We start from the raw sequence: 13119 nt of genomic DNA, 5'->3' as shown, positions 1-13119 counted from the left end.
CAGAGAGAGGGAGAGGGAGAGGCAGAATCCCAAGCAGGCTCTATGCTGTCAGCGTGAGATCGTGAAAATCAAGAATCAGACCTTTAACCGACAGAGCCACCCAGGTACCCTGGATAAAACATTGTTTTTCTTTCTTTTTTTTTTTTTAAGTTTTTTCTTTTTATGTATTTTGAGAGAGAGATAGCAAGAGGGGGAGTGGAAGAGACAGAGGGAGACAGTCTCAAGCTGATAGCAAGGAGCCCAATGTGAGGCTCGAACTCACAACTGTGAGATCATGACCTGAGGCCAAGTCAAGAGTCTGACACCTAACTGACTGAGCCATCTGGGAGCCCCAGAACATTGTTTCAAAAGGGCTTTGTTGGGACGCCTGGGTGGCTCAGTCAGTTAAGTTTCCAACTTCGGTTCATAAATTTGAGCCCCACGTTGAACTCTGCACTGACACTGTGGAGTTGCTTGGGATTCTCTCTCCCTCTCTCTCTCTGTGCCCCTTCCCCACCTGCGCAGGTGCACACGTGCTCTCTCTGTCTCTCTCAAAATAAATAAATAAACTTAAAAAAAAACAACGGGGCTCTCTCATCACAGCAAAATTCACGTTAAGAAGTCAAAACATACCTTTAATGGAAAAATTCTCATTTTCTTTGTAATTTACATATCTTGGATCACCCTTATTATTAAATACAGTGAATAATAAATTAAGAAAGTAGACTGTACCTGCCTGAAGGCTGGGTGCTCAAAGAATCAGTGAAAGTTTAGAGTTACGTCAAGTTTTAAGTAGGCTCCCTCAGAAATCCAAGACCACAGAACAAAAGGAATTTTGAGGGGGATTAGTTCTGGTTCCATGTTAAACTGCATTTCTAATAAATGACATGGTCAAGAGTTGTATTTCTCCTGAACACTAGAAAAAGAGTGAACAGAGAAGGAAATTCCCAACATAAAATAATCCGCATATTTGACATCAAAGAAACAGTCTTGGATTTCCAATCCGTCCAATAAAAGGAGGTGACAAGATTTGTCTTGAAGGGAAAGAAAGGCAGGAAGAATGCAAAATGCTTCTATGGTTGATTTAAGGAAGATAGTATTTTTCCTCAGGGTTCAGCCAAGTATGAGAGAAGTAGCATTTTCTGGCTTCTTAATGCTGTGACTTAGCTTCCTCATCAACAGGTACAGAGCAGGCTCCATGGACCATGCAGGTGAGTGGCAGACAAAGTCTCCTCCATAGCACGATGGTTGGGACTGACACCAAATAACGAAGGGTAATGATAAATCTCCACAGACAAAAATGCTCAAAACGAGAAGGGCTGGCACAGATGCGAAATCAGGGGCGATCCTCTTTGACCACCACTGGTCAGAGAGCACGCGGAAACATTGGTCTTGACTTCTCTGTCTCTGAGCATACATGATTGGTCGCTGAGATTACAAAATGGGTATTTAAAATCTTTCCCCGGCAGTGCTTTAGATACTAGGCTTGATAACATTTTTGTGTGTGACAGAAATAAAATTTAAGTGTTTAAAACCCATCTGCCATCCTGTAAAGGGTATGGATCTTTCAGTTTAAGGATCTCGTTTGCTGAGCACAAATGAAGTCATCTTCAGAATTAGACTCCTGAAGACTGTATGAAGTGATGGGTGAGGAGGAGTTGAGGTGAGGTTCATCGCCGTGTATCAGAGTATGATAGGAAAAGACAGGGCAGAAGAGGCAGAGAGGGGAAGGATAGGACCTCAGGTCCCAGGGTGGGGAAAAACACCTATCAGATTTCCCCTCAGGAATTTTACAAAAGACCTAAGTGTGCCCACACACCACCCCTCAGCCGGAAACCAGCCTATCAAGAATGGACAACCCAGCACCTAGAACCATCAAGCCAATAAGGGCAGAACCTGAGAAGGAACAAGGGGGAAGGGAGAGGGGAGGGCTGAGCAGAACCTTGTAAAACGAGGACCCTTGCCTAGAGTCGTGGGTATTCACCCTCGAATGTCCCCTCTCTGTAAAGAGAGCTTTCCTATTATTCTTCCTTTCTGATCTTATGCTCTAATAAACTTTGGCCTGCTGCTTATTTTGTGTCTACCTCTTCATTCTTTGAGGCAGCGAGACAACGAATCCCGAGTATTGTGGTGAAAAAAATCCTGCAACAAGAGAGTGGAGAGTAAGTGCACAGGGGACCGAGAAGGGGAGAAGGCAGGGGGTGCCTGGGTGACTCAACCCGTTAAGCATCCAGACTCTTGGTTTCGCCTCGGGTCATGATCTCATGTCCTTGGGGTCGAGCCCCACATTGGTCTCTGTGCTGACGGTGAGGAGCCTGCTTTGGATTCTCTCTCTCTCCCTTTCTCTCTCTGCCCCTCCACCACATGCGTGTGTTCTCTCTCTCAAAGTAAATAAACATAAAAAAAATAGATTACAAATGAAATACAGTAGGAATGGAACACTACAGCTGTTTTGATGGGTTTTCCACAGTAATACACAGCTGTGAAAAGCACTTTTACCTATTTGTCCAAGGATGGCCAAATCCAACCTCCAAATTGGACATTATATGAAAGGGAAGGAGGAGGAAAGACCGGGAGGAGGAGACTCATGAACTGGGTGGGTGGGGGGAGGGTGCCATTTGAAGAAGATATCTGGGAGAGGAGACCCACCTCATAAAATAAAATGTCTTGGGCTGTAAATACCTTCCACCCGCCCCCGTCTCCACATACTCTCTTTCACACACACACACACACACACACAAACACACACACACACAAAACCACATGGAAAAGACCAACCTGTCAACACTGGTTTATGGGGTGGATTTTCTTTGGTGGAATCAACCGTAGTGTTCAATCCTACTTCCCAGCTGGAGAGGAGCGAGAACAGAGGCTGCCATGAGAGAACAGGCACATTCATCCGCTCCGTTTTCCCAACTCTGTGAGGAAGCAGTACAAGTAATTAAAAGGCTGAAGGTATCTTTGTCTCCACCTCATTTTGCTCACATTATCTGTTGAGTTTTGAGACCCTGTGGATTCTGCCTCCACAGTCTCTCAGAAGTAGACCCCCTCCATCCTATTCCACGACTGGCTGCTTTCCCTGCACAACCTTCCCCATTTGCTGGCAGAACCCAATCTCTCCCACCCCTCAACGTGTGTCACACTTTACTGCACCTTCCCAGCTGAGCCCATTCTAACTTAGGTTTGAATGTTTTACAAAGCTGCTATATCCCTGAGAGTGGCAGCAGCTGGGAAGGGGGGGGGGGCAACTTTCTCCTCAACTCTGCAGATGTGATAAGGCCCTATGCACAAAGTGTTGAGGAAATCTTGGTAAAAGCAAAGAGAGAAGAAGAAACGGCAGGAAAAGGGAACCGGAAGAAACTAGGAAGGGAAGGGAAGAGACTAGGAAGGGGAGGGGAGGGGAGGGAAGGGAAAGGAAAAGAAGGAAGTAGAAGAAATCCTCTAGCATTTTTAATTGGGTATATAATAGATCTGCAGTACAAGTATAATTTTATTGACTTTTTTTTTCTTTTTTTCGCAACCAGATCCTTATTTTACTTGGAATGGGTATCTTAGCTGTACCATCTAAGAACTTCAATCACATAGCATTTATACAGATTCAAATTCCAGTGTTTAGCCCCATATTTTTCTCTTACTCAAATGCCTCTCCTATTTTATTTTTCTTTAGAGGCAATGTTCTGTATCCTTAAGATAATAGAAAAGTGGACTAAATAGTTTGGAGGTTATTCAAAATAATTTTATTTTCCTATGTACTTCATGTATCCTTTCCGAGTATCTGAGGGGGTTCAATGGAGGCTAGCATATCATGCATTTCTAAGATAATGATTTTTCTCATTTCTGTGGCTCCGAAAAATCTGACAAGACCCTCTGCAGCTGCTCTGGTTCTAGCCTGGAGTGCGACCGTGGCCGGCTGCAAGGACAATGGCAATCTATTAATATCCCCCAGGCCAGCTGTTATCCCCACATGTGCAGCGCCCAGGCACTGGGGAAGAAGACTCAATTTTGTCTGCAGCCTCTCCTTTTTGGGAAGGAATAAGCTTTGCTATCGGCTTTGGAAGAGCTTATAAAGAGTTAAGGAAATAAATTGTGTTTTATGCAATACATTTCTCACGCAAAGCACCAATGACGGACCCCTTTTATCTATCCTCATGTCTTAAGTAGATACAAAGAACAGGACTTCAGGCTCCGTAGGTTGTTGGTGAACCGATCTATGTGATTTCACTGGAGTCTGCAATGAAAATCAATCTGCCGTGAAAGTGCCCTGTAATTGGGTATAATGGACATAATGAATAGGTAAGACATAAACACATTGAAGAACACATTGGCAAAGTAAGACATAAGAGGGACCAGGGAATACATGTGAAAGGAATTCAGGACAACAAAGCTGGGTGATATTTTAATTTTGAGAAGTACTAATATAGTTGTCTAAGAAACCTGTTAAAAAGAAAATCACAGGCCCAAAATGGCACCACTTAGGCCCAGTCTAAACCAGGGCGTAATACCTAACTGCAGTTTCAACCTGCCCCTGAAACGTAGTCTTAACTAGTCACTCAGGAATTTTCTGATCAACACCAATGAGATAATCTGTCACATGGGTCCTCTCCATCCCCCAGAGGAAGATAGGGTAAGCCAACTAATAAGACCCCCTGTCCTTTCCCTTAAGGTAGCCTTACCTGGAAGGGTCTTTGTTTCACTTTTGCTAATAATGTTTTGCTCCTCTCTCCTTCCTATAAAAAATCTTGCATTTTGTACAACTCCTTAGAGCTCCCCTCTGCTTGCTAGATAGGATGCTGCCCAAACCATCAAATGCTTAATAAAGCCAATTAAATCTTCAAATTTGCTCAGTTGAAGTTTTGTTCTTTAACGAACCCCAATATAGCTTGAGAAGGCTCAGCTTACAAATAGGCCATACTCTTCATTATCTCACTTTGAAGTTAGTGCCTTTATCCATAAATACTTGATCGTCTAAAATCAGAAAGGTGGCAGAAACCAGTTTTCTGTGTCAGATTTACTTCCAAGTCATATAATCTTATGTTGGGAAGAGACCTTGTAATCAATCCAGCCTCCTCCTGAGCCCTGGAGCCCCAGAATGGCTTCCAAAACATCTTGAGCAGATGAGCATTTAGGCTTAGCTTGAATTCTTCCCATGACCCTGAGCTAAGCCCTCTGGAAGGCAGCCTTCTACATTATTGGACATTTTTAGTTCCCAGGCAGTTCTCAGGTGAATATTTCACCTCTATAATTTCTATTCATGGATCATGGTTTTGTAATCTGGAGGATGCTAGTTTATAATTTGTAGAGAAGCCATTAGGTAGACAGAGTGACAATCTAAGATGTCCTAGGTCCAAAGAGCAGGGAATTTAAAAAGCTGAAATAAGGGACTGTTAAAAAATAAAACTCAAGTGAGTAAATGTTAAGATCTAATTGGCTTTATTAAGTAACTCATGAATTGGGAAGCACCCCATTTAACAAGGAGGGGGAGCTCCAAGGAGTTATACAAAATGGAAAGTTTTGATAAGAAAGAGGAACCGAAGTTATTAGCAAAAGAAAAGAAAGGATTACAGGCAAGGTCACCTTCTCTTAGGGGGAGGGGGTTGGGGTCTTATCATGCAGATGACCTCATCTTCCCTTGAATAGAGAGGGCCCGGGTGACAGATTACCTCATTAGTGCTGGGGGGAGGGGTGTGCGGATTTCAGACTGATTGGATTAAAATTTCACTCCTTGAAGAGTCTGAAATTGAAATTAAGTCTTGGTTTTCTGTCCGGGGGGCAAGTGACTCCACCTTGAGCCTGTCATTTTCTTTTTAATAATACATAATTTTACATCCAACAACATTCTTTTTTGGATCAAGATAAATAGCATAACTCATTATTCTAACTTACCTGCGAGGTATAATCAAAGAGTCAGTATGCATAGCTAAGATTTAAAGGTACGTCACCACTAAGTACAGTGCAATACTTTTTCTAACTAGACTCAACTGTCATCATTCAATTTCTCCTGTGGTTCTAATTTCGGTAACCTCCCCAGCCTGCGAGCAAGCAGGTTAAAGGCTTTGGGAGTAGGAGACATAGGGAAATAATTTTTCCAAGAATTTGTTCCCTGAAAATATTGGGGGATGGCATTTCTTTCTGTTATTTTTTAGCCCAATAAACTTGATGCTGCAATTGTCACTTATAATCAGAGGCCTGGGAAGACGTCTGCATTGTTCCAGGCTGGTGTGGAACTTCCGACTTTGCAAACAACACTCTGACACTATACCACTTCCTCTTAGTTCTGAGGTTAAAAGCAAGTGCTTGCCCTAGACAGTCTAGTTAAGATCTTATCTTCTCTTGTTTTTCTTTCTCTGATAGGCTACCCTGGTACTTCTCCTAGGCAGAATAGAAAAGTGCTTTGAGATCTGCTTTCCTTGAGGCTCCAACTGAAAGACCATCAGAAACCTGCCCTGCATTAGTCTCCTGGGGCCTGGGAGCCCCCACGGCGAGTGCATTCCTAACTTTCCTTGTCACGTCTGGTGGATAACTCACCATGTTCTCCGCCTGCTTTGAGTTTGTTCACTTCAAGTAATTAGTTCTTTTGTTTTCCTCTCCCTAAACAAATTTTAAAACCGATATATTTTTAAATATAGATTTAGTTCTCTCATAGGCTACCAGTATACTAAATGCCCTTAGAACAACGATGGAGCTTATATTTCATTCACATGCTTCAAAGAATAGAGCAGAATTGAGGCCAGCAATGAACCATAGGAAGCAGTCCAGATACATTTTTTTTAATCCAACTGGCAAAATTAAACGAGATTATGCTGGGAATCTGAGATATTTAGAGAACTGACAGAAGAGAGAAATACCTATTCAAATGCAAAATAATTAATTCTTTTTCTCTTTTAAGGTCAGTGAAGGAAGGTTCTTGCAATTTTTACAACCATTAAAAGAAATCAAACTATGTATCACGCTCATAAATACTTATCCAGTGTAAGCCTCAAAACAAGTCCCGGGGGCATTATCTTTCACATTTTTACTAGTAAGAAAATGGCCTTGGGGCACCTGGGTGGCTCACTCTGTTAAGTGTCTGACTCTTGATCTTGGCTCTGGTCATGATCTCAAGGTTTGTGAGTTTGAGCCCCACGTGGGGCTCTGCACCGGTAGCGTGGAGCCTGCTTGAGATTCTGTCTCTCCTTCTCTCTGTCCCTCCTCCTTGCGCACATACTCTATCTCTCTCTCTCTCTCTCAAAATAAATAAACAGAAAGAAAGAAAGAAAGAAAGAAAGAAAGAAAGAAAGAAAGAAAAGCTTAGATAGGAATAGCTGAGACACGCCCATCATCCTAAGGGCCAGACTTGAAGAGTCTCCTGACTTCAGCGCCCAGGCACGTCCAGTATAGCACAGCTATTCTGGGGATCTGTGAACATACTTTGGCCTGCTATTCCACATAAAAGAGACCGTTGCATTTGCTTTCTAAACAGTTCTCTCCAAACGTCTTCATCCTACTAAGTCTTTAAATTTTTCAAATGGTTCTCCATGCATCCTTTGCAGGAGATTTCCAAAAATAAAGTCAAAGAGAGGACCTCTAAGATATGTTTTACCTTTAAAACTCTTGATTCTATGCAATTTACACTTTAAAGGGCAGAGAAAAACAGAGACTTAACTACAGACATATTAGGGTACATGAGAGTCCTGCTTTGTGTAAGGCACAGGTTTTGTTGATGAGAGAGCATAAGGCAAGCTGAGAGCAAAGCACGAGCTGACAACGCCCCCTACCTCCCAGGTGTGACAAAGGAAAGGGAGAGAAAACCAATGGTTAACGGACAGGGATCACAGTCATGCAGGACGTGAGCCTCCATCAGTTTATAAATATCTTAGTAAGTTACAAGAAAAAGGCAATCTTATCAATAACCTAACTTCCAAAAACCTATAGACTCAGTTTCCTGGAGCCCCTAATACCACCCTCTCCTCCATAGTGATGTGGGAACAAAGGCAAGAAGGAAATGGTCGGTAAAATTAAATTTTCTTATAACCTGCAGCCTATTGACGTACTCTAGGAAAATACAGAGTAAAACATTTTTCCAGGAACCTCCTACTGTCTTAATAATAATGCTTTGCTAGAGGGAAAAACAACCTTAGCTTGCCAGTAGCTAAGCCTCCAATAATCTTAGTCTTTATCATATGGAAATCCCTTTAAAAAAACTCCTTCTTGGGAGCGCCTGGGTGGCTCAGTCAGTTAAGTGTCCAACTTCAGCTCAGGTCATGATCTCACAGCTTGTGAGTTGGAGCCCCGCATTGGGCTCTATGCTGACCGCTCAGAGGCTGGAGCCTGCTTCAGAGTCTCTGTCTCCCTCTCTCTTGCCCCTCCCCTGCTCACGCCCTGTCTCTCTCTCTCTCTCTCTCTCAAAAATATATAAACATTAAAAAAAAATTTTACAAGGGAATACAAGCAAAAATGAACTATTGGGACCTCACCAAGATAAAAAGCTTCTACACTGCAAAGGAAACAATCAACAAAACTAAAAGGCAACCAACGGAATGGGAAAAGATATTTGCAAATGACAAATCAGATAAAGGGCTGGTATCCAAAATCTATGAAGAACTCACCAAACTCCACACCCAAAAAACAAATAATCCAGTAAAGAAATGGGTTGAAGACACGAATAGATATTTTCCCAAACATATCCAGTTGACCAACAGACACATGAAATGATGCTCAACGTCACTCTTCATCAGGGAAATACAAATCAAAACCACACTGAGATACCACCTCCCACCAGTCAGAGTGGCTAAAATGAACAAATCAGGAGACTATAGATGCCGGCGAGGATGTGGAGAAACGGGAACCCTCTTGCACTGTTGGCGGGAATGCAAACTGGTACAGCCGCTCTGCAAAACAATGTGGAATTTCCTCAAAAAATTAAAAATAGAACTACCCTGTGATCCAGCAATAGCACTGCTAGGAATTTACCCAAGGGATACGGGAGTGCTGATGCATAGGAGCACTTGTACTCCAATGTTTATATCAGTGCTTTCAACAACAGCCAAATTATGGAAAGAGCCTAAATGTCCATCAACTGAGAATGGATAAAGACGATGTGGTTTATACATACAATGGAATACTACTAGGCAATGAGAAAGAATGAAATCCTGCCATTTGCAGCAACATGGATGGAACTAGAGGGTATTATGCTGAGTGAAATAGTCAGAGAAAGACAGGTACCATATGTTTTCACTCATATGTGGATCTTGAGAAACTTAACAGAAGGCCATGGGGGAAGGAAAGGGGAAAAAAAGTTACAAACAGAGAGGGAGGGAGGCAAACCATAAGAGACTCTTGAATACAGAGAACAAACTGAGGGTTGATGGACGATGGGCAGGAAGGGAAAGTAGGTGATGAGCATTGAGGAGGGCACCTGCTGGGATGAGCACTGGGTATTGTATGGAAGCCAATTTGACAATGAATGATATTAAAAATAAATAAAATAAAATAAAATTTTCAATAAAAGAAAAAAAGAAACTTCCTCTTGACTTTATCTCCCCCAACTCCATAGTGTATAACCAGTCACTCTTCAACCCCAGTGCAGCTCTTTCTGCCCGAAGGTCCTGTCCCCGTGCTTTGATAAAATCACCTTTTTTGCACCAAAGACGTCTTCAAGAATTTTTTCTTGGCCATCAGCTCCAAACCCCCAACACTCTAAAACCTCATCATTGTTAAAAAAACAAAAACAAAAACAAAAGCAACAATGACAACAAAACCTACAAGCTCGGAATGACGTGACTCAGCCCCAGCCTCCAAACTGGGTCTTAATACCTAACCTAACTGCAGTTTCAACTTGCCCCAGAAATTTAGTCTTAACTGGTCACTCAGGAATTTTCTGCTTAGTGCTAATGAAGTAATCTGCCCCGTGGGCCCTCTCCATCCCCACCCCCCAAAAGCAAGATGAGGTCATCTGCATAACAAGACCCCCTACTATTGCCCCCGAGGGAAAGCAACCTCGCAAAAACAATCCTTTTCTTTTGCTAATAACTTCCTTGCCCCACCCTCCCATCTATAAAAACCTCCCATGTTGGACAACTCCTGGGAGCTCCCCTTTGCTTCCTAGGTGGGATGGTGCCCATTTCGTGAATTGCCTAATAAAGCCAATTAAGAGCTTCAAGTCTTCTCTGTTGAATTGTATTTCAATAGTCTCCTTCTTGGACAAATATTAAAACGACCCAGAAATTACTGGGAATGGGAGGAGAGAAAAGAATACAACTAATAAAATGACCTAGAAATTAAAAAAACAAAACCAAAAATCTGTTGAGTGTCTCACACTCAGATCATTTAATTAGCCTGGCAAAGAGCTCCCCAATTAAAAGTTTTTCTTCAACTTCCTACAAAGAACTTCAGAGTTCCCCAGGTAATTCTAATGTGTAGCCAGGACTGAGGGCTACTGATTTGGGATGCATTGGGGGTGTCTGTGGGGAATTTGGGGAATGGAAGCTGGGCAGAAGACAGCTCAATAACTTTCTCTTCTTGAGAATCCACACTTCTGCTTGTGCAAAGAGATTGTGGGAATAAACTCTACAAGAGGCATCCATTGGCATGAGATTAGGTCCAGGAGTTAGAAGAGTAAGAGTGGATTATGTCCAGAGCTGGAACAGAGCTTTTAACTGAGAACAACCAGGAAATACCAAGAAACCCATGATCAAAACTTTGTTTCCTCAAGGCGCTCAATAAATATTAATTAAATTTCATTGTAACTGAACTGAAATCGTCTTAATGGAAAATCATTTAATGGCTTGAATTAAATTGTGTACTTATCACTGTATCCATTTAATCCTGGACCTTGTCTCAAGGATTTAGAAATATTAAGCCTGAGGATCACTGTTCCCTTTTTTGCCACTTTGCATTATCTTTCCAGAAGCACAATGAATGGAAAGGCACCCTCTTAGCAAATTCCACACCTTATTTTCACTCCTCATTTAAATGTTACCCTGACCCCATTCAATGAAAAATAACTTTGAGATCTCATAAAATTACTTGATATCCACAAACACAGTGGATAGCTCTTAAGTGTCCTAGGATGATGGTCCCATGACCATGGGGGAAAAGGTTATTTTAATGAAGCATTTTCACTGAACTTTGGAATCTAATAGCACATTAAGAGTTATTCTAGTTCCTTTTTAAAAATTGTAAAATGTTTTCCATTCTGATTTAAATATTTCTTTTCTTTAACATTTTTTTTTAATTTTTTTTTATTTGACATTTATTTATTTTTCAGACATAGAGAGACAGAGCATGAACGGGGGAGGGTCAGAGAGAGAGGAAGACACAGAATCTGAAACAGGCTCCAAGCTGTCAGCACAGAGCCCGATGCGGGGCTCGAACTCACGGAGTGTGAGATCATGACCTGAGCCGAAGTCGGTCGCCCAACCGACTGAGCCACCCAGGCGCCCCTAACATTTTTTTTTTTAATATTTATTTATTTTGAGGAGACAGAGTGCAAGCAGGGGAGGGGCAGAGAGAGAGGGAAACACAGAATCCGAAGCAGGCCCCAGGCTCTGAGCTCCTGGCTGTCAGCACAGAGCCTGATGCAGGGCTGGAACCCACAAAGGGTGGGATCATGACCTGGGCCAAAGTCAGACTCTTAACCGACTGAGCCACCCAGGCACCCCTAAATATTTCTTTTCAAGACAGAATGGAGTCAAATATGGATACTTTGTGAGATATAATTAATTGAGATATAAATAATTAATTAAGGAGACTTACTTGAAAATCAAACATGACCTTCCTGAAATATCCTTCCTTGGTGATTGTCCAATCAGCACTTAGAGGTTGGTAGCTGTCAGGGCGCCTGGGTGGCTCAGTTGGTTGAGCATCCGACTTGGGCTCAGGTCATGATCTTGCAGTTCACGAGTTAGAGCCTTGCATAAAGCTCTGTGCTGACAGCTTAGAGCCTGGAGCCTGCTTCGGATTCTGTGTGTGTCTCTCTCTGCCCCTCCTCTGCTCATGCTCTGTCTCTCTCTCTCTCTCTCTCAAAACGAAATAAAAACATTAGAAAAAAAAAAAAAGATTGGTAGGTGTAGCTCCAGCATTAGATATGTTTTTGTCACCAGCTGAATCCCAAGACCTGACCTTTACTGCTCATCTGCTTGTACCCACCAACCTTTGTCCCACATTTGTCCTTAAGCTCTTCTTTCCAGGTTATCTCTTAACTAAGGCAAAGATCCTAGCAGCAGAGCATCCCCTGATGGAAACCGAAACTACCCCTCAAGCAATAATGACTACCCAGACGAAGAGCTCTGATGGCCCAGACCACCTAGACCAGTTTGAGCTTAATCCGTGACTCACCTGCACAGATGGACCATGGAGTGGCCCACAGAGTGACCAGTAGTTACCTTTACCTCATAATACTAAAATCTCCGCCCACAGAGGAGCACAGGCCTCGTTTATATGACATAACAATGTATGTATAGGTGTGTTTCCTTAAGGCACAGGCATGACCTTGTGCCCACCTCGACATATGATGGCTAGGCTCCCCTATCTAAATATTCATTCTAACCCTAAATGAAAGAGACCCAGGCACCCTTGCTTGGGCAGTTATGGCTTTGGAAGTTATTGCCTGTGACCTCTTTTATTTGCTGCAAATAAAGTTTCCTTTGTGCAACAACTCCACTGGTGGAGTTTCTATCTGTGACTCACCCGGGAGTGAACTCACGTTCGTTTGGTTGCACTTTCCCCAGAAGCCTTCATCGACAAGTAGCAAGACAGGGCAGAATTAAATAGAGCGTCCTTATCATCTTTAAGTGGAATAACATGGCATAAGATATTCTGGACTCATTAATAGAATCTGTGGGAATAATGTAATATCTGACCTTGAAAAATATTGAAACAATCACAGGGTGTCCTTCATGCCACTATACCTGAATCATAAATTCATCCATTCACCCATTCATCTATTCGACAAATGCTGTCTGCCTTACATGCCAAATGCTGAGAAGGACAAGCTACTTTCGGCTCTCACACAGTTTAATGGGGGAAAGCCCAACAAACATGTAAATAAACGAAAAAATTTTAAATACCTGTTGTGAAGTTATAAATAGACTTCTTGAAGGGCTAATAGGAGCACAACAGCCCTGCACACAGTAAGGAGAAGGAATTCAAGCAGAGAGAAGG

At 42.4% G+C, this 13119-nt stretch overlaps 1 long non-coding RNA gene across 1 annotated transcript; it reads right to left on the bottom strand.

Moving 5' to 3' along the window:
- Positions 1–964: 964 nt before the first annotated feature.
- Positions 965–11898, bottom strand: LOC109499925. The gene is made up of 4 exons (XR_002157507.3): positions 11713–11898; positions 4111–4240; positions 2758–2897; positions 965–2121 (listed from the first exon to the last, which is right to left on the bottom strand). It is a non-coding gene; the product is annotated as an uncharacterized LOC109499925 (long non-coding RNA).
- Positions 11899–13119: the final 1221 nt, after the last annotated feature.

The sequence above is a fragment of the Felis catus genome, chromosome B2 (genome assembly GCF_018350175.1).
Source record: "Felis catus isolate Fca126 chromosome B2, F.catus_Fca126_mat1.0, whole genome shotgun sequence".
Lineage (NCBI taxonomy): Eukaryota > Metazoa > Chordata > Mammalia > Carnivora > Felidae > Felis > Felis catus.
This window is presented reverse-complemented; position numbering and strand designations above follow the sequence as displayed.